The sequence below is a fragment of the Caretta caretta genome, chromosome 25 (genome assembly GCF_965140235.1).
Source record: "Caretta caretta isolate rCarCar2 chromosome 25, rCarCar1.hap1, whole genome shotgun sequence".
NCBI lineage: Eukaryota > Metazoa > Chordata > Testudines > Cheloniidae > Caretta > Caretta caretta.
In genome coordinates this window covers 10,401,035-10,425,061 of record NC_134230.1, presented here as the reverse complement: position 1 = coordinate 10,425,061, position 24,027 = coordinate 10,401,035, and the positions used below count along the sequence as shown (strand labels likewise).

General features: G+C 48.7%; 1 protein-coding gene across 1 annotated transcript in view; it reads right to left on the bottom strand.

Annotated features, from left to right (window-relative positions):
* ADAMTS10 (ADAM metallopeptidase with thrombospondin type 1 motif 10) overlaps positions 1-17,707 on the bottom strand; it is a 101,758-nt gene extending 84,051 nt beyond the window's left edge. Inside the window, exon 1 of the mRNA XM_048830912.2 lies at positions 17,360-17,707. The gene's annotated coding sequence lies outside the window, so the exon portion shown is untranslated. The remainder of the gene's footprint in view (positions 1-17,359) is intronic.
* Positions 17,708-24,027: the final 6,320 nt, after the last annotated feature.

Sequence of the window (24,027 nt, the reverse complement as noted above, 5' to 3'; positions counted from 1 at the left end):
GTAAAGGGACCTTAAAGTAATGGCAACTGCCATTTGCACCCACTTTGAGGCCCCTTTGCCCTGCCAACATGGTATCAGTCGTTCTTAGTGTAAACGAGGCCCATCCCCTTTCTTGTCTTTGTGCCAGGCAAAGGAGCACCAGGCCCAAGATCTACTTGATCTCTTCAAAACAAATGACGAATGCAGGCACAACACTGCTGCTCTGGCAGAAACGTTTCAAGGAGGCGCAAGGGTTATGTTTCAGAAGCTGCCGCTCAGAGAATCCCCTCAGCAACACAGCGAGCTGGCTGGCTCAGCAGCAGAGATCTCAAGAGAGAGAAACAGGGCAGAGCAGAAGTAGAAGGCACAAGGTGGAGCAAAGGGTCTGAGTTCAAATCCACGCCCTAGGACAGTCTCCCCTCAGAATGTCATGTGTCCCATAGAGGGGAATATAATTGCTCATGGGCCATGGGAGTCCAGAGAGCACCCCACTGCTCAGATGCTTATCAGGCCATCTTCAGTCTAAATAACGGGGCTGGAAGTTTTGGCATATCCTCCATTCGGCTCCAGGTGGCAATACCAGTGGTCTCTATGAAAAAGTCAACACTTACCACCCAGTGGCATCTCAGACGCCACCACCATTTTCAGTCCTTAGAACAAGAAACAGATGAAACAAATGAATGGTATCATGTGGGAAACGTTGACTCTGTAATGCAGTGATACTCAAACCTCTTTGGTTCGGCAGCCAAATTAGCAATCATCATTACCCCAAAGAGCCACAGTCGTGTGAATTCATTGTCGATTTGCTATATATTCAATCACACAGGGTTTTAATATCACGTGCTGCAAAGAGCCGCAGGAGACACATTAAAAAGCCACTTGCGGCTCCCGAGGCTCAGTCTGAGTGTCACTGCTGTAATGGTTCCACAGTATTGTGAGCACAGCCACCTCTGTCAGGGTACTCAGTCAGAGCTAAAGGATGCAGTCAGTGCATTTTGCCTTTTGAGCTGTTCCTAAGTAGATCAGGAGATTCTTGATAGTATTTATTTGAAATGATTTGTGAAGAGTCTTGGCCTCTGGATCAATTCCACACAGAAATATCAATTATCCGCAATGTCCATGTAAGGAATTCACATGGGGTTGGATGGTTATATAGGGGCGTGGTTTCATTTCTGTTTGCTGATTGGATGGCCTTTGCAACTGACCAATGCTGCACAAATTTAATGACTGGATACAGAATTCCAAATGTACTCCCTAACAATATTTGACTTTAAATGTCCTGTTTGCAAGTATCATCTCTAACCAAGCACAAATGTTCCTGGAAAGAGAACACAAAAGGGTGAAAGCTGCAATCAAATTGAAACTGGATTTAAATTTGAACGGGTAGTCACGGACATTGTTTTTCAGTATTTGCTCAATTCCAGCAATGGCCTACTCCATTGCTGGATGGGAAATGCAGAAGGTGTGTTTTTTTCAACCTTAAGATAGTTATTTTGGGTCCGAGTGAGAATTTTGACTGAGGGTCTGCAAATGGGAGTGACTTTTATGTTAACCAGAAAGATCTGAATAACTACTCATCCTTCTGAACACTTTGAATAATGAAGCATTTTGAATCATTAACCACTTGTCTTGTCCCATATTCTTAACGCCTCTTATGCTTTTAATTAGTAAAGGAGGGAGGTATAGTCTAGTGGATAGACTACAGGATTGGGGAGTCAGGACTTTTGGGTTCTATTCATATCTCTGTCACTGACTGACTCGCTCTTTGGTCTCAGACTGGTCATTAACCTCTCTGTCCTTTGGTTTCCCCATCTGGAAAATGGAGTTAATATTATTTATATTATTTTATATCTTAAGATTCTCCACTGTCCATTTACACCCAGATCATAAGCAAGAATTTGGCCCAAGAACCACCATCCTCTCACCCCTCACTCCCTGGGTCCTGCTGTAGTATGGTGATGCATTATGCAGCATTTGGGATGTCACTGTCAGATCTGGGGTGACAGACTGGGATGCTACAAAACAGATAGAGCGTGTGAATGCTCCGGCAAAAGGCTGCGGAAGATGGGCTGCGTAGAAGAATACGTGAATTCAAACAGAAAGAGCTTTTATGCTAACAGGAGGATGGCAGGTGATGGGTAAAGGGAATGGCCTGCAGTTCACAGTAGGGTTGTGCATTCTGCAAGAACGGGAAGAAACCTGAATTGCTCTGTGTTTTGTACTTCTGTTTCTAGGTTTGGGGAGTTAATTTTGCTTTAGAAAGATAAAATAAACCAAAGACACAGCTTCATTGTGGCATTTCCCCCAAGAATTTAAATACCACAATCTTGTGTTTAGTCCCATAAGTGGTTCCTTCAGACATTATGATAGTTAATATTTTGTTATATTAAATACTAATTGGACAGGAGAAGGAATGATGCAGTATCTATCTGTGAACACTAGAGGGAATCTGGGGGAAAAACAGGAGATGGTGCAGAGCCTGCTGTAATTTGTGTAATTTGTCTCAAAGTTTCTTTGAGACCCCCCTGGCCCCATCACTGCAGCCTGACTAGCTGACATCACAAACCCCGTCATGGCTCACCCTGTTTTCTCAGGTTACTCTGTCCACTACCAACTGAGAAAGACAAGCCTGGGGCAGGGTGGCTGTGTCATTCCCATCCCACCTCCATGCAAGAGAGGTTCCCTTGAGCAAGAACAAAATGTCCCCTGAGCCCATTATTCACTTGGCCTATGAATCCAGAAACGTCTGGGATCTCCAAAAAGCAATGCTGTCCTGGCAGAACTGAGAGAAATATTCTCCAGGCATGATGCTGGAGTCCCCAAGGCTTCCTGATTTCAGTGCATGCCCGAGCAGCTCTTCTGAGAAACTAGCATGGAGCTTTATCTCAACCTTCTCCTCCCGGAGCTTTTTCCGGGTAGTGTCCAGTCTAGCTGTTTGGCCAGTCACACTCTAGACATTATCTTTAGCCTGGATTTGGGCACTGGGAGTCCTTGTTAGACAGTCAACTCATCCAGGATAGCGTCAGCTCTTTCACCCTACTGATAACAGTCTGACCGTATAGACTCAGGAAGCCAGCCAACTTTCAGAACATCCTAAAAGAAACCGGCCATCCAAATAAGCAGCCACGGCATGGAGATCTGGTCAAACATTTGGAACATATACTTTCCACTGTCACTGAAACCTTAGAACCAAAAGTCTCTGTCCTATCACTCCATAGACACCCATGGCTCTCAGATGACCTGTGGAAAGGAAGGAAGCATGAAGGTCAATAACAAAAACTGTGAACAGACGGTAACAGAAGCATAAGCAATTTGTTGCAAAGAATGTTCATCTCAGATCAGGTCACACAAATCCAAGAGGACCCCTCAGGTATACTGACGGACACATACAGAACCCGTGATTCCATTTCTGTCCCCATGGATTTGGACTCTTCATATCAGATGCAAGTCCTGGAAGCACTGCAAGTTCTCAGAGACACCACATTCAACTTTGTCCCACACCCTTTTTGGCTTAAGGACAGCCTGTAACTCTTGGGCTCCTTGGATGAATGTAGACGTCTTCCCTCTCAAAGCCTTGCAAACTCCAGCTAGTAATTAAGAAACGATCGCTTGACACAAACTTGGCCAACTATCCAGTATGGCTGTCTACAGGCTGGTGTCTAACCTCCCATTTCTAAATTAGGTGGATGAGAAGCTAAGCTTCCAACCACACCTGATTGCCATCAACATTCTGTATCCCTTTAAATGGTAAGCCAGGTATGGCTCAGAGATGACCTTGGGTGTGTTATTAAATGATTGCTTCTTTGCTATGGACAGCGGGGAAGTGTACTCCTGGCACCAGGCCCTCCTCTCAGTCCAAATCAACCGAGTTGTAATGGGTATCTTCAGTTCTCTCTCTTAAATTCTCATTGGAGGAGTCCTACAAGGTTTTATCTTCTCACACATGTCGAAAAGACTATTAGAAACCCTGGGTCCAAATGCCAAGAGTAGGCAGATAGAACACAATTGTCTATGCCCTTCACATCCTACGCAGAAACCATCATCTCCCAATTATGCCATAGCCCCAGTGAAGTAAGTACATGGCTGCAGAACAGCTGGCCAAAGCTTGACCTTGGGTTACTCTGGTCACCAAGAACAGAGAAATCTGGGGGGCTGATAGGCAGGACTATTCCTGATCCCACCTCTCAATAAAGTAAGGCCGATGTGGCCCATGCCACGGGGTCACGAGGCAGTGACGTAGCGGTGTCCAACCTAGTGACGTTGCCACATCGCAACACGACCTCCAGACGTACCAGTGAACGGAGAGTAAATTTCAGAGAACAGCAAGTGCAATCCTGCAGCCAAACCGACGCAAAAGCTCAGAGTTTGTCCATCATGATTCCCTTTAAAGCTGCATGATTTAAACTGCACAAGGGAGAAGGGAAACAAAAGCCCAGCATGGGCTTGCTCTCCCAAGTCAGCATTTTTAGACTCTATTAAGCTTTGAGATTCCAGCTTTTAAACTTTGTCCTACTTCCAAGGTTTCTGGACAGAAAGCCTCTCAGCTGAAGTATATTTCCCCTGGGCTTTACACTCCTAATTTGTCTTGTTTTTCCGTTGTTGAACCAGCTTCCTCAAAGCAGTTATTATTTCCTGTCGCTCTTCCACATCTCCAAGACCCTGAGCTGCAGTGGCCATGACTTCTGACCTCCCTCCTATCCTCTTCCATCTTTCCCTCCCCCTTTCCCTCTCATTTATGTTAGCAGCTCCCTCATCCACAAAGGCATCAAAGCCTGGGAGAGGTTGCAGAGCAAGGAGAACCCTTCAACCCTTGACCTCACAGGGAGGAAGGTCTGTTTTTAGCACCACAGGTTGGGAATTAGGGCTGTAAAATTCCCCTGAACTGCAGTGGGGGAAGGGCCCAAGCATTTATGCACAGGGTGGTAAAAATGCATCCCCTTTTCCACAGCACTCCACCTCTGAGACCCCCAATGAGCCTTTATTCTGGGAGGGAAAGACCCAAAACAAGGAGCAGAGGAGGAGGGAAGCTGGAAGACCAGTGGGCTCCTCAGTTTCTTTAATATGTATAAAGTTTTCCAGAATGTTCGTTTCAAGATTTAGCCTTCAGGATGTCAATAATACACAGGCACAAACAGCCAGGAAGCCCCCAGCTCTGTGCACCGGGGGGGGGGGGGGGGGGCTCCAGAATCTTCGGCTTTTATGAGGCGGGGCCATGTCCAGCAGTAATGAGGCCCAGGGTACAGCGTGACCTCTCCGGGTCTCGTGCCTGCCTCACTTGGGTCGGTTCCGATTTGCTCCTTTCCTAGGAATTCATTGTACTTGGCAGGCGCTGCCTGATAGCTAACACTCCCAGCTGCCTGTGCCAAGGTGGCTTTCGCTGTGTGAACTCTTGGGTTGTGGCGTGAGTACAAGGCGGCTGTTTGGATCCCTGGCTCTCAAGAAAGAAAGACAGAAAGAAAGAAAGACAGAAAGACAGAAAGGACAACTGTTACTAATTTCAACATCGGGTCTGCAGACAGAATTCCCTGAAAGCCTGGCTTTTTGGCTCGGGAGGCAGCTGGATGGGAAGGTAATAGAAAGCAGATGGGCTCTGATTTGGCCCAAGAGGAAGGTTCAAGGTGCCTCCTAGTGCAGAGGAGAGGAACTTAAATACTTTTAAAGACGCAGGGGCTTGCTGGTTCCAGGTTTCTCATCCAGCGTTTGCAATTTATGAGCTCAGGTGTCCCTTTCCCTTTTTGAGAGAGAAATAAAGACAAACGCAGATTTCTGCTTCCAGCACACCCCGGTGGGAGGAAATACTTGCGAGCCCTTCTTGCCAGCCTGTCCCCATCCCCCTTCCACCTACACACCTTCCCTGATGTGCAGTGCCAGCTGCTGAAAACAAGGAGAACATAAAGCTCCGGAATCCGAACTTCCAGACGGTGTTGTTCTCTTAGTTAAATAATTAATGAATGAATCAATACCTGGCCTTTGTCTATGCCATCACAACGTAGTAACAGTTCGTGCAGGCTGGATACACTCTCCAAACCAGAGGAACTCAACCACAGAGCACTTAGTTAATGCACCAAGTCTGCTGCCCAGATCCAGTGCGGGTGGTTGATATCATAGAATCATAGACTTTAAGGTCAGAAGGGACCAATATGATCATCTAGTCTCACCTGCACAATGCAGGCCACAGAATTTCACCCACCCACACCTGTAACAAACCTCTATCTAACCTATGTCTGAGCTACTGAAGTCCTCAAATTAGATCAGGAGCACACAGCTCAAAGGAGGAGGAGGTTCCAGGGGGTTAACGTGCTAGGTTGGAACTTGTGGGACTTGGCTCCAATTCCCTGTTCTGTGTCACACTTCCTGGGTCACCTGGGGCAAATCACCCAAGCGATGTCTACACTCTGGACCTCGCATCGCCATGGCTGTAACTCTGCAAGGTCTCCTGTGTAGCCGCTCTATGCCAACAGGCGAGTGCTCTCCTGCGGGCACAATTAGACCACCCCCAACGAGCGGCGGGAGCTGTGTTGGTGGGACAGCCTCTCCTGCTGACATAACGCTGTCCACACCAGTGCTTTTGTCGGTCAAACTTATGTTAGTGTGTTTTTCACACCCCTGACCGACAAAAGTGCGAGGGTAGACATAGCCTTAGTCTCTCTGTGCCTCAGTAAAATAGCACTTCCCCAAAACACAGGGGTGCTCGGAGAATCCATGCATGAAAGATTGAGGTGCTCAGGGCCATAAGTACCATAGGTAGACACCATCCAGCCGGATAGTTTCCTTACGCCAAGATTTCTCATCCTAAACAATCACCGTAAACCAAATAGCCCCATCAATCTGCTGCACTCCTATCACCACCGCTATGGACCAAGACCAGAAAGATGCCACTGTAGGTCAGCAAGGACCTGAACTGAGGAAGGACCCAGGACTGCTGCAGAGCAAAGACCTTGCAGCGGGAGAGGTTCAGCATTCATCCAAATAGTCATAGACTCATCCTGAAATTATCCTAATCTCTTCTCTCTGAAAACCAGCCTCTTTCATTAAATGCTAGAGCTGCTGCATGGAGACCTGGAGAATTCTGGTTTGGAGCCTTTGCTGAAATATGGCTCGCAGACATGGACCAATCCAGTCAAAAGGTGAAGGAAGGGTAGTTCCATGTCATCCCAAAGTGCGGTCCCAAACCTAGTCTGGGTTATTCTGCTCAGGGGTATATAGTAACCAAGGCCAGTATCATGGATTATTGCATAATTGTCCATTATCAGCCCTGAATCATAGAATATTAGGGTTGGAAGGGACCTCAGGAGGTCATCTAGTCCAACCCCCTGGTCAAAGCAGGACCAATCCCCAATTTTTGCCCCAGATCCCAAATGGCCCCCTCAGGGATTGAACTCACAACCCTGGATTTAGCAGGCTAATGCTCAAACCACTGAGCTATCCCTCCCCCCGAAGAGTGGAGTTTTGTCCACCCTGATGGAAATAAGATACTGAGCTGGGCCATTGGTCTGATTTCTGTGTTCCTATGAAAGGAACAAACCTGCAGGGATCATTCAGATAAAATGTGAAAGTTGAGAAATTTGTGACCAAGAGAACTCCAAATTGCTTAACGGGGGACTGGCATTTCTTGAAAGCCAAAAGCCAGAGCTGCTGTTACCTTTGCCAGGCAGTAGCTGAAGGTAGGCCATGGCTAGATCTCCAGAGACAGCCCTTCATTCATTCCTGATGGCCCACCTGCACAGCACCCCTAAGCTACCAGTGAAATGGTACCACAGAGAGGACACCTTCCTCAAGGGCTGTACCCCCTAGTCAAGCCTCTCTTTATTAGGATGTTCATTATTTTAAACATTAATTTCCCAGACACGTGAAACTCATTCCTACTGACCAACTGCACATCTTTGTTCTCTGCTCTTTGAAAGGAGAAACAGGCTGTCCGGTGGGCTTGTTCGCATGGTGAAATATCACCAAGTCACCAACTCCAACTGGCCACCTGGCTCCATGCGCCTGAACCCGATTGGCCATTCAGTTGGATGAGAAGCACAGCCAGAAAGGTCTGTTTTGAAGTGAAAAATTCATAAAACACAGGGATTTTAAAACTGACTTGAATTTTGTTTTAGTTATTTTGTTGAGGGAAATGAGCCCTTTTCTGAGGTTTTAACCACATCCAAACTCCATCAAGTAGCTTTGCCTCTCATTGCGAAGTTCTCACATGCCTCAAATGTAGCAAGTTGTTACAGGTTGGAGGAACAAGACAACCGGCCTGCCACTCACACACCAGGGAAATCAAAGTATCGGCCCCAGAAGTGAATGGCGTGCGCGTCTGCCTGGGGTCTACTACACCCTTGGAAGGTGGCTGTCTAGCTGGGGGTTTCTGCTGACACTGATCATGGCAGTGTCTGAACGCCTGGCCCATAAAATCAACAGCAACGTCCCCAGCGCACGAAAGGCTCAACACCGGTCCATTCTACAGCGGGCAGCATGGCTCCTGGACTGGCCACAGCTGCCCGGTTGGTTGCACTGGGATCAGTTTCTCTCTGGGTGCAGGAAGGCTGGAAGGAGCTGAAACAGAGGAAGGATTGCAGGAGACACCAGCAGGCTCAGAGCTGGAGAGTCTCCTGCCTGCCAAAGTGAGGGCATAAGGACTTGAAAAAGCCTGGGTTAGAAAAAGCCTCTCAAGACCAACCTGCCTGCTTGCCTTTGAAATGAAGCCCTCAAAGCAGATCCCATTTCTCATGGCTCCCGCTCCGCTGTCTCTCTGCACGCTCCTGGCTCTCTAGGAAGACACCAAGCTGCCTCCGAAAGGCATTGGTGAGTCCCAACTGCAGCCGCTTGGCGGCTTGCAAGCTGGGCAGTGCTGGACAGTCTCAGTTTTCCGGGGCTGCCAGCCAGCCAGGGGCGTTTGTGTTTATTCTCCTAAGCTCTCTGCAGGCCCGTTCGGGCTCCACAAGAGAGAACACGGTTACCCTTCACTTCCCTCCCCCCACCCACAGCCTCAAGCAAGGAGCCAACGTAGAAGTCATTGAGAACTCAGCCCTGCTCTCGCTGGGGAGAGAACGCCAGCCAGGAGAGCAGGGCTCTGATTTCCCTGGGTCTGGGGCAGAAGGCACCGCATTTTAGTGGGAGGCAGCCGAGTCCAAGACAGGGGGTCAGGGATTCCTGGAGTCTCTTCCCTGCTCTGCCACTGACTTGCTCTGTGATCTTGGAGGCATGCCTTGACCTGTCTGTGCCTCACTTTCCTCATCTGTCCCATGGGGATCATGTTACTTGTCCAGCTCCCTTGTACAGGCTTTGAGAGCCTGATCCAGGAGGTGCTATAGACGTGGGGGCAGCACCTCCTGTCCTGCCTCACATGGCAGCATCTGCACTGGGTCTGAACCCTAGTCCTTGGACAACCCAGGGTAACCCTCTAGGCCAGAGATAAGACAGCTATGGACTGAGTGACACAGGAAGCTCCTGCCCTCGAAGGAGACACCGGCCCCGGGACGTCTTTTGCTTTAAGGAGATGAAGCGAAGCGTTCCCAGGCAGGTCCCCTCTCAGACAGGAGTTATGCAACGGCTTGGAGCAGTTCCATGTGATCCAGACTTGCTGGCCCCCACTGGCTTCAAGGAAAAAAGAACAGACAGTCACTGAGCGACCGTATCTGCCACCGACGTGCGCGCGCCTGCGAATGCCATCGAAGCGTGGGCACGCACACGCCACCTTTGTACAAGCATGCGAGCCATCAACACATCGGCTCGGGCTTTGTAGCTTTGTGCCACCTACACTTACATGTCCGGGTGCCATCCACGTGTGCATGCATCTATGCATAAGTGTGTACGTCCGTGTGTGCTGTCTACACATACGTGGATATGAGCCATCTCTGCGTGTGTGTCCTCCATGCACAAGCATGTGCACCATCTACATTACTGTGCACCACCTATACACATGTATGTCTGTGGGTGTATACCACCTACGTGTGTTTGTCCGTGTATATGCCACTCCCACGCCTGAATGACTAGGTATGTATTCCATCCACACAGATGAATCTCTCTACATGTGGGTCCCTGTCTGCAACCTGTGCTGGGGTGGGGGGCTACAAAATTATAGGGGCCGAGCACTTGAAAATCTGACCCTGAGTTCTTTTGAAAATCTAGCTCTACCTATCTGACGTGTGTATGTTATACTTAGTCCTGCCAGGAGAGCAGGGGGCTGGATTAGCTGACCCCTCGAGGTCCCTTTCAGTCCTACGATTCTGTGATTCCGTGTGTGTGTGTGTGAGAACACGGGACAGAGGGAACGTGTGTGTGTGTGTGTACACACACACATGTTTATTACAGTCTCAGCTGACAAAGAGAGCTTCAGGATACAACCATAAAATAAATCAATCAATCAGCAAACCCTATTTCCACCGGATCCAGAGCCACAAACACCTGCTTGAGTTGTTACCGTTCCACTGTGCAGACTGATCGTTTGGCACTCAGGGCCTCCACATCAGCTCTGCGGCCCCTGCACCCTCTCCCGTCAACTGGATCGTTGACTGCTTCATGGTTCGCAGTTCAGCGGGATCGCCGCCTCCGGCGTCCCGTCCTCAGACATAAGCTGCACTGTGTGCAACTGTGAGCGGCCCCACTATGCTCCGAACAGTTTATGGGGTTCGGTGTGGGCAGGAAATATGGACTTCCCACCTTCATGGGTGTCAGTGAAGGCAGCTTCCCTCCCACTCCTCTTACTGCCCCCCTCCCCTTTCCTTGGCAACCAGCAGTGTCCGCGCTACCCAGCACCGTCGTTGGCTCCACTTGGCTTGCAATAAGCGTGTCGAGGCTCGGAAAAGGATGGAGCATTCATGGTTCTACACAGACAGTGAAACACCACCCCCTTCCCCCACCCCTCCTACACACAAAACCTCATGGCCTGATTCCCCACTGCCTAGAGCCTTGGGCAGCCAACTACACCTGTGCAAGCCTTATACACCCACTGTCCACGGGTGTTAATACCTGCATGGGGCCATGGAGAATCAAGCCCACAGGCTCACTGGGCGGCACAGTGACCAGGCCACCGCAGAGCCAGTCTTGAGCTCTTCTTTCAAGCACAAGTCCCACTGATTTACTTCAGAGGAAGAACTTCAGTACTGAGCCCTACAATGGGACGCAGGTCGAGTGACACGGCAATGCCTTGCAACTCCACAGCGCCTGTCACGCCCAAAGGTCCCGACATATTTTAACCGCAAGTATACAGCGAATCTGACCCTGAGTTCTTTTGAAAATTTAGCCCTGCCTATCTGACGTGTGTATGTAATACTTAGTCCAGCCCCCTGCTCTCATGGCAGGACTAGCTGACCCCTCGAGGTCCCTTCCAGTCCTACGATTCTGTGATTCCATGTATGTGTGAGAGAGAACATGGGACAGCTGGAACGTACGTGTGTGTGTGTGTGTGAGTGAGTGAGAGAGAGAGAACATGGGTCTGCTGGAACGTGTGTTTTCACTAGGAGGGTGGTGAAACACTGGAATGCGTTACCTAGGGAGGTGGTAGAATCTCCTTCCTTAGAAGTTTTTAAGGTCAGGCTTGACAAAGCTCTGGCTGGGATGATTTAATTGGGGATTGGTCCTGCTTTGAGCAGGGGGTTGGACCAGATGGCCTCCTGAGGTCCCTTCCAACCCTGATATTCTATGATTCTATATGTGTGTGCGAGAGAGAGAGAACATGGGACAGATGGAACGTGTAATCACTTCACTCTCTCTGGAGTGGAGCGCAGCAGGTGTTTAATGCTGGACAGTGACACTCCAAGACAGCAAGTGGCGTGGGATTAAAGTGGGTGCACAGCTGTACTCAAAACCTGGGATGTGCTGGGATGTGGCGACTCGGACCTCTGGGGGGGTCACGGTGGATAATCAGCCGAACAGGAGCTCCCAGGGCTGGGGCCAAAAGGGCTAATGCAATCCTTGGATACATACACAGGGCACCTCGAGTAGGAAGGCTATTATACCTCTTGGCACCGGTGCGACCACTGCTGAAATACCGTGTCCTGTTTGGGTGGCCATAATTCAAGAAGAATGGTGATAAATTGGGTTCAGGGAAGAGCCACGGGAATCATCGAAGGATGAGAAAACCGGCCTTCTATTGAGAGACTCCAGGAGCTCAATCTATTTAGCTTAACCATGAGAAGGATAAGGGATGCCTTGATCACAGTCCATAAGTACCTGCTTGGCGAACAGAACTTTGATCATAGTTTCCTCAATCAAGATAGAACAAGATCCAATGGCTGGAAGTAGAATCTAGATACAGCCTAGAAATAAGGTACGAGTTTTTAATAGGAGGTTAAGTAACCATTGGAACACCCCTGGCAAATTTTGGATCAAGACTGTACTGTAGGCTCTGCTCAAACAGAAATTAATTCAGGGACATCCTATGACCCGTGTTATGCAGGAGGTAAGACTAGATGATGATCACAACCATCCCTTCTGGCCTTAGAATCTCTGACTATTGTGGGATGCGCTAGCTACCTAAAGTAACAAGGGGTGGGGGGGTGGTGGGGGGCTAGGGGATTCTGAGCGAGTATCACCGCTCTAGGACCTATGGGATGAAATTAAGCAAAGGAAAAAATCTACACTAAATAGCAGGAAAAGCTTCCCACTGCTGAGATCTGCGAGGCTGACAGGAGGGAACTGGTCACTGCTTTCATTGTTTGCATTACTTAAACATGGCCTGGACAATACACTGCGTGGAACCAGGCCTCACTGGTTGAGGGTGGGCGTGACTGATTGAGGACTTCCTTCTCCACGGCCCTGTAACTCTCAGTCTGGTTTTTCTAGCTTGGCCCTGTGCAAATGTCTGTGGTCACCGCCCTGAGGCGTACACCATCCCAGTCAGATGCCGACGGATGGTGGCTAAAGGTCCCAGACGTCATGGGGGGAGCGTGTCTGACAGAGGGAGCTGAAGGAAGAGGGGCGCGTGAGGGAAGGAACATCCGTGCTCTTCAACTCCCAATAGATCGGTGAGCAGAAATCAAGGCTGGAGTTAACACTGGCCCAAGAAGCTCCTGGAGGGAAGGGGAAAGGTACCTTGGAGCAGCAGGAGAACCAGCGACAGTATGGGCCTGAGGAGGAGTGCTGCCCAGGAAGCATTGCAGAGGGAATGGGAGTCACATTGCTGGGCCCTGAGTTCTAGATGGATCTCATGGAGTCACAGGGTTTGCAAGTCATGTCTCTTGCCTCTGGCTCTGGGCTCCAAATCCCTCTTCAGATGGGAGCATGAGAGGCCAGCTCGGATGGCTCTCACCTGCCGAGATTTAAGCGTCCCTTTCTCCCCCATCTGTGGGCTCTTCCATGGAGGAAGCATATCAGCCAGACTATTTAGTTTTGATGGGACAGGGCAGACTTGCCAAAATGTGTAGGTTTCTAATGAGGTAGCTGCAACTCAAAGGCCACGCAGCGTGCTATCTGTGCCTACTCACTGACGAGACACTGCCGTTCATCGCTTTGGAATCTGGGGCTGTTAGCCGGACAGGGGATTGAACTAGTTCTTTTGTTCTGGTTTCAACTGAAGGGTGAAATCCTGGCGCCATTGCATGGCAAAACTCCAGGTATTGCATGCACTAAGCTCAACGCATGTTAGGACCAATACTGATGAAGATTTTGCATTCAGTAGGGTTTTGCAAACCTAAAAGGAGCAGAATCCTGTTAGTGACTTGCTTTTTCTTTAAAAATTAACTGAAAATGGAACAGAAGAACAGTCATCCTGGGTCAGACCAAAGGTCCATCTAGCCCAGTATTCTGTCTCCTGACAGTGGCCAATGCCAGGTGCTTCAGAGGGAATGAACAGAACAGGTAATCATCAAGTGATCATAGAATCATAGAATATCAGGGTTGGAAGAGACCTCAGGAGGTCATCTAGTCCAACCCCCTGCTCAAAGCAGGACCAATCCCCAATTTTTGCCCCAGATCCCAAATGGCCCCCTCAAGGATTGAACTCACAACCCTGGGTTTAGCAGGCCAATGCTCAAACCACTGAGCTATCCCTCCCTCATCTGCTGTCGTCCATTCCCAGCTTCTGGCAAAGAGAGACTAGGGACACTATCCCTGGCTAATAGCCATTGATGGACCCATCTTCCATGACTTTATCTAGTTCTTTTTTGAACGCTTTTATAGTCTTGGCCTTCACAACATCCTCTGGCAAGGAGTTCCACAGGTTGACTGTGCATTGTGTGAAGAAGTGTTGGAAACCCAAAAGCAACAGCTTTGGCCTAGGACAATCAACAGAAAGTGAAAGCGTCTAGTAAGGGTGCCGCTGAATAATCTGTTTTCACGGCCCATGCTGACTGAAACCAAAAACCAAACAACCCACGTCACTGGAGAATAGTCAGATCCTCAGCTCGTGTCAGTTGAAGTAGCAGTGCCACTAACTTCCATGGAGTTACGCTGACTGTAGAGGGATCCCATCAAGTTAGGGATTTCTCATCTCAGTTACTATTAACCTTGGATTAGGTCTGAAGACCGTTTCAGTGTGATTCTGCTCTGGAAACGGACCCTCAAAATGGCCCCATGGGTTCCCATGTTTCTTATGTAGGAATGACGCCACATCAGATCTGATCGGCTTACAAACCAGAAGGTGGTTTTCCAAACTAGCCGCTCTGCAGACCTTGCCCGGAATCGGAGAGCCAAGCTGTGTTCTTTCTGGTTCCTTGTCACCCAGACATCTGAGCCTAAACTTCGCCATAACAATCCAAATCCGCCTTGAACCTTTCTGAAAGTTGAGGAAGCCTGGTTCGCTTTCTGTGGGTTTTCACCCGATTGGCACTGCCCCTGCGCTTCCTGGACACGGTTGGTCTGGGAAGTGACAAATGGCTGAGAGGCACTTCCCATGGCATTTCTGGCTTGGCATGAACTCAGAGTTGGTCTATGGAGGTTTTCAGAGTTAAGGGGGCTTTGGATAGGCTTTAGATACGGACGGAACCATCCCACTGACTGATGTTCTCCGCTCACGATGGCCCCAATACAATTCTTGTGGAAGTCAATGAAAAGACTCTCCCATCGGCGGAGGCCGCCTCAGAGCCGCACAGTGCTCACCATCTCTTGGACCGGTGGGCAGCCAGGACTGACAGTGGCAATAAATGCTCCCCTCTGGGTCACCCGACTCCTCCAGAGCATTGTATTCCTCCATTGTCAGAGGCTCAGTGTTCCATCTTATGGCCAATGGGTCCCTGGTTCTTTGCACTTGGTGCTGCCATCTAGTGGCCGGCTGCTTAAACTAACAGACAACACCCGTGACCTCTACGCTTTATAAGTACAGGAAGTCAAGGATTGCTGGTTATTCAGTGTGGCTGCTTAAAGCACACTTATATTCCTTGTATGGGAGGGGGAATCTGTAAACCTCAGGGCAGCCAATAGCCCTCCCTGAATCTAACAGCTCTCGTTATCATGAGTTTTGTTTGGGACATTCCAGGCCCAAATGACAAGTGTTCTGCCTCCAATGCCTTGTCCTTGTGAACTGGGAAAAGGGGTTGGTTTACCCAGAAGATTACAGGAGCAAAAATCTATGTGATTTTGACGATATGGCTAAGAGTGAGTAGGGCTAGAGAACCAAATATAAGTGTCTGGAAGGTTTAAACATCAAGAAGGGGAAAGGAATGTACAGGGAGGTCCAATGGGGGTAGAACTGAAAATAATTGGATGAAATAGAGCAAAGGAAACACTTGGTATGTTTAATATAAGGAACTCTTCCTGACAGTGAGATTTATAATCAGGGGATCATTTCAGAAAAATTCTGGGGCAGGACAAAGTTGTGTCAGCAAATATAACATTATATGTGATATTATGTCATGCAAAGTCATAGTGGGGGTTGGGGTGGAAGACATAATCAAGCCTATAGACCTATAAAAGTCAGAGAGGGGCAAAACAAGGTTTAGGGGAGCAACTGCCCCCTTGCCCCATACCAAATGATGCCCCAGTCTATAATTTTCTGGAAACATGGGACCAGCTGGGACACACACAGATACAACACCACCACTGCAAACTATAATTCAGTGGAACTGTCTCCCAAGAGAAGCGACGACAGCGTCACTGATGGAGACATTTGAAACTAGACTGAGAAAAGCACTGGCGAACAGACGGTAGGGAGGAATCTTGCGCTGGCAGGGGAAATTGACTAGATGGCCCAATAAGTCATTTCCCTTTCCCACAGCTTCCAAGCATCTATGATGGATCCAAACCAAAGGACCAACAGAAATCACAGACCCCGAGAACCCTCGTGACCCTCCGCACAGCTGACACCAGACCCTGAGCTGTCAAAGTCTAAACCCTACTGACAAAAACGGATAAAACCGGGACAGAAATCCCATCTGGCTGGTGTGTCTGAGCAGGATAGGGAGTCTTCTCCCATGTAAACAGGTAGCGGCTGCCATTAGAAAAACTCAAGGCTTACAACCACTTTGATATTTGACCAAATCACTGCTGAGAACAGCCTCCCCCAAACTGGCCCCAATTTGAAAATTTAAATCTTGCCGCACAGCCCTAGCTGGCGCCAAAGGCAGAGGGTAGCAGCCCTTCCCCAGCACTCAGACCAGCCCAGCATTCAGTGCCTCTCTTGATTTTATTTTGTTGGACTGGATCACCAAGGTTATTTTATAAACTCCTTTCTATTTATAGTACAGCTCAACAAACCCTAATGAGATAATCTGCTGGCATTTCTCCATGGCTAATATTTACCTTGATGTTTAAAATAACATGGTCCAGGGGATTAAATTAGAAAAAAAAAAAAAACCCTTTAAAAATATAATCAAGGCAGAGAAACAAATGACCAGTCTGAACTGCCAAACGCCGGATGCTGCTCACAAAATTAGCGGCATTGTAACTTTTTGGGGGCAGACAGTTTATAAGCCACATAGTACAGGAGGGAAAGCAAGCCTTGGCAGTGCATGAAGTCAGAGAGAGAGAGAGAGAAAGCAATGTGTGCTTATTCTCAGGAATGAGGGCAGCTAAGAACATATAATTCTCCAGCACGATTACAGCTTTGGGGCTTGGTAATTAAGAGTTTCACCCCGTAGCCGCTTTGCAAAAGGGACTCCGATTTTAGAACAACAAACATGCAATCAGAGGGCTTAGCCCAGTCAAAGCAGTTGACTGGTGTGTTTGGGAGCGACAGAGAGCAAGCGAGAGCAAATGCCTGACTCCCGCTGTTTGCAGACACTCTGAAACACAACCCAGAGGTTTTATGGAAACTCTGAATGTTGGAGACGGGTGAACATGGTTTTCATTCTCATAAATGTTTTTCCAGCATGCAGTATTCCTCAGCCTCATTCCTTCAACCGGAGACCATTTGGATTTCAAAGAACATCTGCATAACCCCCCTCCCGTAACCCCCACAAGCCCAACCGCTGAGAGTTTGCTCTGCAAAGATTTCTTTATTAAGAAAGCATATTACCTTGGCTATCTTTTCCCCCTTTTTCTTCTGTTCCCCCCTTCTAGTCTGCCAGGATCTCTTCTTTTTCCCAGCAGCAGCCAAAAGCTTCTCTCTCCCTCCTGCGTGTGTCAGAAACTTTCCAGGCTGCCAGGGTGTGCGTCGCCCTTGCTCAAGTCACAGCAGAATAGCCTTCTTCTGTCAGAGGTCGGCAGCTCTTGAGTGAGAGGCTTTGCTGAAAAGTCTCCTTTCAGGAAGTGAGCGGTAATCAGAGAGCAGCTTGCAGGCAGCATGGATAGGAGCTGTTAAAAAAAAAAAATAAAAAAATCACCGCTCGCTCAGGAATTTTGCCAGGGATACACACACACACACACACACAGAAAAGTCAAAACCCCACAAGGCCATAAAAGCCCTGCCCAGACTGATGAAATCACTAAAGAAGGCAGGCCTTTTCTGCTACAGAATAAAACTACTCAGTTTCCCTGTTCTAAAAGGAAACACTCCATCCCTTACTTGATTTAATGGGACCAACTTTTTGCGCTGTGTTTGTAGCGGGTCTATCACGGTGGGGTTCTGCTCCGTGACTGGCGGTCCTAAGGGCCACCATAATTACATATGGTAAATAATTATAATAATTAATGACCAGGAAACTAGAGCAGTACGTGTATCCCTGGGGGTATGCAGAGGTCTTCCGGGGGGTCCATCAACTCATCTAGAGATTTGCCTAGCTTTACAACAGGCTATGTAAAAAGCACTAGCGAAGTCCGTACAAACTAAAATGTCAGACAATGACGTGTTTATGATGCTCTAGATACTATCCACTGACATGCAAGTACAACGTTTATATTCCAGTCGATTTATTTTATAATTCTATGGCAAACACGAGCAAGTCAGCCATTTTTCAGTAGCAATGCGCTGCGACACTTCTGTATGTTTATATCTGATTTTTGGAAGCAAGTCATTTTTAAGTGTGGTGAAACTCAGGGGTACACAAGATAAATCAGACTCCTGAAAGGGGGACAGTCATCTGGAAAGGTGGAGAGCCCCCGAACTAGAGGAATGGATTGGAAGGTGATGTGCAACAGGTGTTTTAGAAATTGAGCTGCTTTCCTTTTTCACCATGAAGAAAGAAAAGGTCCTGCCCTTCCAAACGTCTGCATTTCTTTTCCACTGAAGATTTAACCATAGAAATATCAGAAACATCAAATCTGGCCGTCCCTGGACCATTCCGAGGCATGTATCATGAGCTCTCACACCTTTACGAAAAGGGATGGGGGAGGGGTTGGTTCTTTAACAAAAACATCCTTTCTCCATGTTAGTAGGCATTGGAGTTCAATCACAAAACACTGAGTTTGATGGCAAGGGCCATTCCATCATTCGGGGGATTGCCACCCGTTCAGTGCAGCCTTGTCCGCAGTGCGTGCCCCCCACCAGCTTGCTGGAAAAGTTCAGAGCCCAGCTGACCCAGCACAAACGTCTGCTCTGCTGCGCGTGACAGTGGTACTTAAATCACTCGCTAGCCTGGGAAGGTTAGCTCTGAATAGCCTTCTGCTTCCCTATTGCCTCAGGGAGACCACCGAGGGGTCACTCTGGCCACGTGGCCTACCCCTATCAGTCTGGAAACACAGGCTGCAGGGTTTTGTGACTGCTGGGGACCGGCAGGAGCAGACAGAGAGGGTGAACTGGGGAATGTAGCGCTGCAGCCCGTTACCTTGCATGCCTCCCCAAATCCTGCAGCCCACCACACTCCTAGCTCAAACCGTGTACTCGGAGAAGGTGGCATCTTGGAAAAGAGACAGGTGCAGTGACTTAGTGTGCACACAGGCCAAAAGAGCCTATAGATTAGTGGTTCTCAACCAGAGGTACATGTACCCCTGGGTGCACACAGAGCTCTTCCAGTGGGTACATCAGCTCATCTAGGTATTTGCCTAGTTTTACAACAGGCTACATAAAAAGCACTAGCGAAGTCCGTACCAACTAAAATTTCATGCAGGCAAGGGCTTGTTTATACTACTCTGAATGCTATACACTGAAATGTAAGTGCCGCATTTATATTCCAGTTGATTTACTTGATAATGATATGGTAATAATGGGAAAGAAAGCAAGTTCTCAGAAGCAGTGTGCTGAGACACTTTTGTATTTTTAGGTCTGATTTTGTAAGCAAGTTGTTTTTAAACGAGGTGAAGCTTGGGGTTTGCAAGACAAATCAGGCTCCTGAAAAGGGTACAGTCATCTGGAAAGGTTGAGAGCCTCTGCTATAGAAGATAAAAGCCCTATTCTGGGGGCTGGAAGACACCCTTTAATTCAAGTAGCAGTGGCTTGGCTGGTTCTATTCCCAATGCTGCCGATGCACCCTTCAGCCAAGGACCCAAGCCAAGGGGGGGAGGGATAGCTCAGTGGTTGGAGCATTGGCCTGCTAAACCCAGCATTGTGAGTTCAATCCTTGACGGGGCCATTTAGGGATCTGGGGCAAAAATTGGGGATTGGTCCTGCTTTGAGCAGGGGGTTGGACTAGATGACCTCCTGAGGTCCCTTCCAAGCCTGGTATTCTATGACCCTGATGTCTGTATACAACGCAGCCACAATTTCATTCTGAAAGCCCCAGCAAGAGGCCGATGTTCTGGGGGGTGGGGGCCGGCAGGTGGGTCACACACACGTGGATACTTTGGAAGCACAGACAGCAGAGGCCAGAGCTGCTGGCGTCTCTGCACGATGTGACTCTGGAGCACAGAAAATGTCAGGCAAGAAAACGCCTTTTCATTTACAGAGGTTAGAACCCCAAAGGAATGGGCCATTTATTGAATAGAGGAGGTAATTGTTGGGTTGGATTCCTGGCCAGCTCCCTTGGTGGGTGGGAAGAGTGGCTTCCTTCCTTCCTCTCCATACAGTTCATGCTGCTTTGGCCATTGTATGAGCCCCAAAGTACATGCATAAAAGAGCAGCTAAACAAAGTATTTGGGGGCTTAATTGTTGAATGGAACTGCTTCGGGCCAGGGGAAAACTCACTAATTGCATTGAACGTGGCCTGAAGCCAGGCAAAAGGACTTTCGAATGACTTCTCTCTGCTAAAGCTTGTCATCAAGCACACTTCATGGGTGATTACAAGGAAAGGAGGTTTCAAAGATACATCTTTCCTGCCCAGGAATTTGCTGCCCTGCATTCTCTCTCCCCCCCACCACCCCGATACTTGTTTTTTCCCCTTGTGGGAAAAGATTCTCCTTGTATTGGAGGTTGGATTTTGTGGTTTCTCAACTGATCTGCAGAGATGCCACTAGAGACCATATTGTAACATACAAGGGGGCAGGGTTGTAGGCTCGTCTGCCTTATGCTCAAAGCCTCCTAGCTCTGCATCCGAGCACAGAGCCATTCTGGGTGACTATCTTCTGCCCATGCAGTCTCCCTCTCCTTGCAGGCCACTGACTGTCACTCGCAGCCCGAGAGAGGAGTGGGTTTCCTGGCTGGCATAAACCAGAGGCCCTCTTGCCCCTGGTAATAGTGCCTCCAAACCTAAGAACTGGCCAGGCCTAAGGTGACTTACGCTGGAGACATCTGGGAGCTTCCTGGTTGGGCCTATCCTGCATCTTGTGACCCCTTGGAGATCCACAACAGCAGGGATAGAATTCAGACCCAGCTCCTTCTGTTGCTAGCGCAAACGGAGAACCTCCATCAAGCTGTTAACAGTGCATGGCGGCAGACACACAGTTATACAGTTCAGATTCTCTCCAGTAGAGGGCAGCGGTGATGAAATGAAGATTTCGGGGAGGACCGGCATGCAAACCCCGCCATTCGACTAACTACGCACACAGTTGTTTCTGGAGCCTCTCTCACTCTCGCAATGAAGAATTTCTGTCCTGTTTCCAGGAGACACTCAAAATCCCACCCCGCTGGCTTTGCTGCAATCTCACTAGTTTGGACTGTCACCGTTTGGAGCCGGAGAATCAGCAATTAGGAACAGCACACACTCAGATGCTCAGTTACACTGTGCCCTCATGTGGCCATGACTGGCAATAGTCACATAAGGATTCTGCCACAAGGACTCCTCGTTGTTTTTATAAGGATTCAGGTTACCATCAGATTTCAAATGCACTCTATGCCTCTCATCTTTTCCCCACGTGACATTGCATTTGGCCTGAACAGAAACTTTTGCTCTAAGGTCCAGGTCACTTAGTTTTCACCAGTAGTTAAACGCGGAGATCCCGCAGAGCTGCCAAACGGAGTCCGATCACGTCCCTCTAGAAAGGTGGTAAATGGGATCACATACAGACTGATGCACGTGGCAGTCATTGCTGCTGGATACTGTTGTCAGATTCCCCCAGATCTGGGGGGTGCTCCTGAGTTTTCAGGGGCCTGCGCCACAGCTCTGACTCAGAGGATAATTAAAGAGCCCCTGATAATATTTTAGGCCTTGCAACACAGGAGAAATCAGACTCCTAAAAGGGGTACAATAGTCTGGAAAGGTTGAGAGCCACTGTCCTATACTACCGAGAGATACCCCTGGCTTCCCTTGAGCTCAAGTGTACTGTGGCTTTTGACCAGGAAGATCTGGGTCCTATCCCTACTGAGGCTATGAAGTTTTGAGTGGGGATGGTATGCAGTGTAGCAGTCCTGTGTTTTGTGTTAAACCTTGAATATAGGTTGGTGGTCACAATCTCATGCTGCTACAGAATTTAACGTAAGAAAAGAAATCCCAGATTGAAACCTGGCAATAAAACCCCGTGGCGGGAGAGGCGGAGCAACATTCACGGGCAGCTGGTCTGCCATATGCTTTATCTTCTATTGCACCTTTCACTCGTCCGAGGACCTTAAAACATTTTAGAAACATCAGTGGATTAAACCTCTAACCACTGGACTGGTATGTCTCAACATTTTCCATACTGGTACCTTTCTCCCCTCTTCCATACCGGGACACCCTCCCTGGAATCACCTTCCAAATCTAGCTGGGATCTAGCTCAGACCAATCTGAGAAGGGCAGGGTGGTTGTGACCCTCCTAGGTTCAGAACCCCTCCACTAAACATCTCAGCCCCCTTCCTTAAACAGACAGAAACCAAACCCAGGAGTTATTTGACCATGCCGGTCACTGGGAGGCCCAGGCTGGTTTCCGTATGGCGGAAGAGGCTGTGTGACCACTGCCTTCTAGTAGATTGAATCAGAGCCGTTTTCATGCTTGTGCTGCCCTCTCATGGCCGGAGGACTATGAAGAGGACCGAATCCAAAATCCAAATACAACATAGAGCCAATGCAGCTTCTCCTACATCCTCAAAGGCTGGGATTTTGGAGGCAAAAGGTGCTAAGCTCTGTTCCCCACATTGTGACTGTGGTGTGGACAGGGCCTTTGCTGCACGTCTTTTCGGGGGGGGGGGGGGCTCAACAACGCTGTCTGACGGAGGAACGGGATAGGCCAAAATGCATCCACAGAACCAAGATTGCCAAGGCAAGGAGCCATTGCCTAGGAGGCTCTGAAAGAACCAGGATGTGAAATACCTGCAGCATGCTCAGGGAAACTGCAGAAAGGGGCTATGTGAGCCAAAGGACTGGGACACTTATCATGGGTCTTTTCCACGCAGCAGCACAGAAGATGGACAAAGCCAAAGCTAAGCTGGACTTTAACTCGGTCACTGTTCTGTGTCTATGGAGGAAGAGGCACTGAGTTTTCATAGAGGTCTACAGAATCGTGAATGATGTGGAGAAAGTGAATAAGGAAGTGTTATTAGCCATTAACATAATACAAGAGCCAGGGGGTCATCCAATGAAATTAAGAGGCAGCAGGTTTAAAACAAACAAAAGGAAATACTTCTTCACACAATATACAGTCAACCTGTGGAACTCATTGCCAGGGGATGTTGTGAAGGCCAAAAGTATAACGGGGTTCAAAAAAGAATTAGATAAGGTCATGGAGGATAGGTCAATCGATGGCTATTAGCCTAGATGGTCAGGGATGCAACCCCATGCTCTGGGTGTCCCTAGCCTCTGATTGCCAGAAGCTGCGAGGGGATGACAGGGAATGGATGTGAGATCCTCCCAACATGCCTTCTGGGTGCTCGCAATGAGCTACTGTTATTACTGCTACTGCCCTGTGAAGGTACACAGATACCTCGATAGCTTTTCTCAGAAGGAGGCAAGGTCTGCCTGCTGACAAATAGCATAGAGATGGCTGGATGGGTAATGGGATGTGGATCTTTTCTCCTCTCGGACAGGGATTTACAGCCAGCGCAGGGCTAACCCTGAGTCCTTCCCATCCGAGGCTGTTCAGCGTGAAATGGGTTTGGTGGATCTCAGCCCAGCTCTTAGTGGACAGGTGTCCCCATCCCAAAAAGCCATTAGCAGGGCAGTGCAAATGGCCCTTTCTTGGCGGTCTCAGTGGAGTGGCCAGACACAGATTCCCTCTGGAGACTCGGCTGTGCTCTACCTCCCAGTGATTTCCAAGTGAGGGGCTGTGGCATGTTAGCGAGGTGCATTTGTGCCAAAGGGCTCATTTCCCAGATGGCGTCTGCTCCGTGGATAAACTTTGCTCTCCAGGCAGGGCACATCAGTTTCTTCATTTGATTTTGTTTTCCTCCATAACAGACAGTTATGCAGCCATGTCGGGCTTGTTCTCAGAACTCTGTACCCCTTGAGAGCTGCAGAGCTTCTCTCTTCTTTCCTTTCCTGTCTTTGCGACAAGGAAATAGGTCACATTTCAAAGAAACCTATA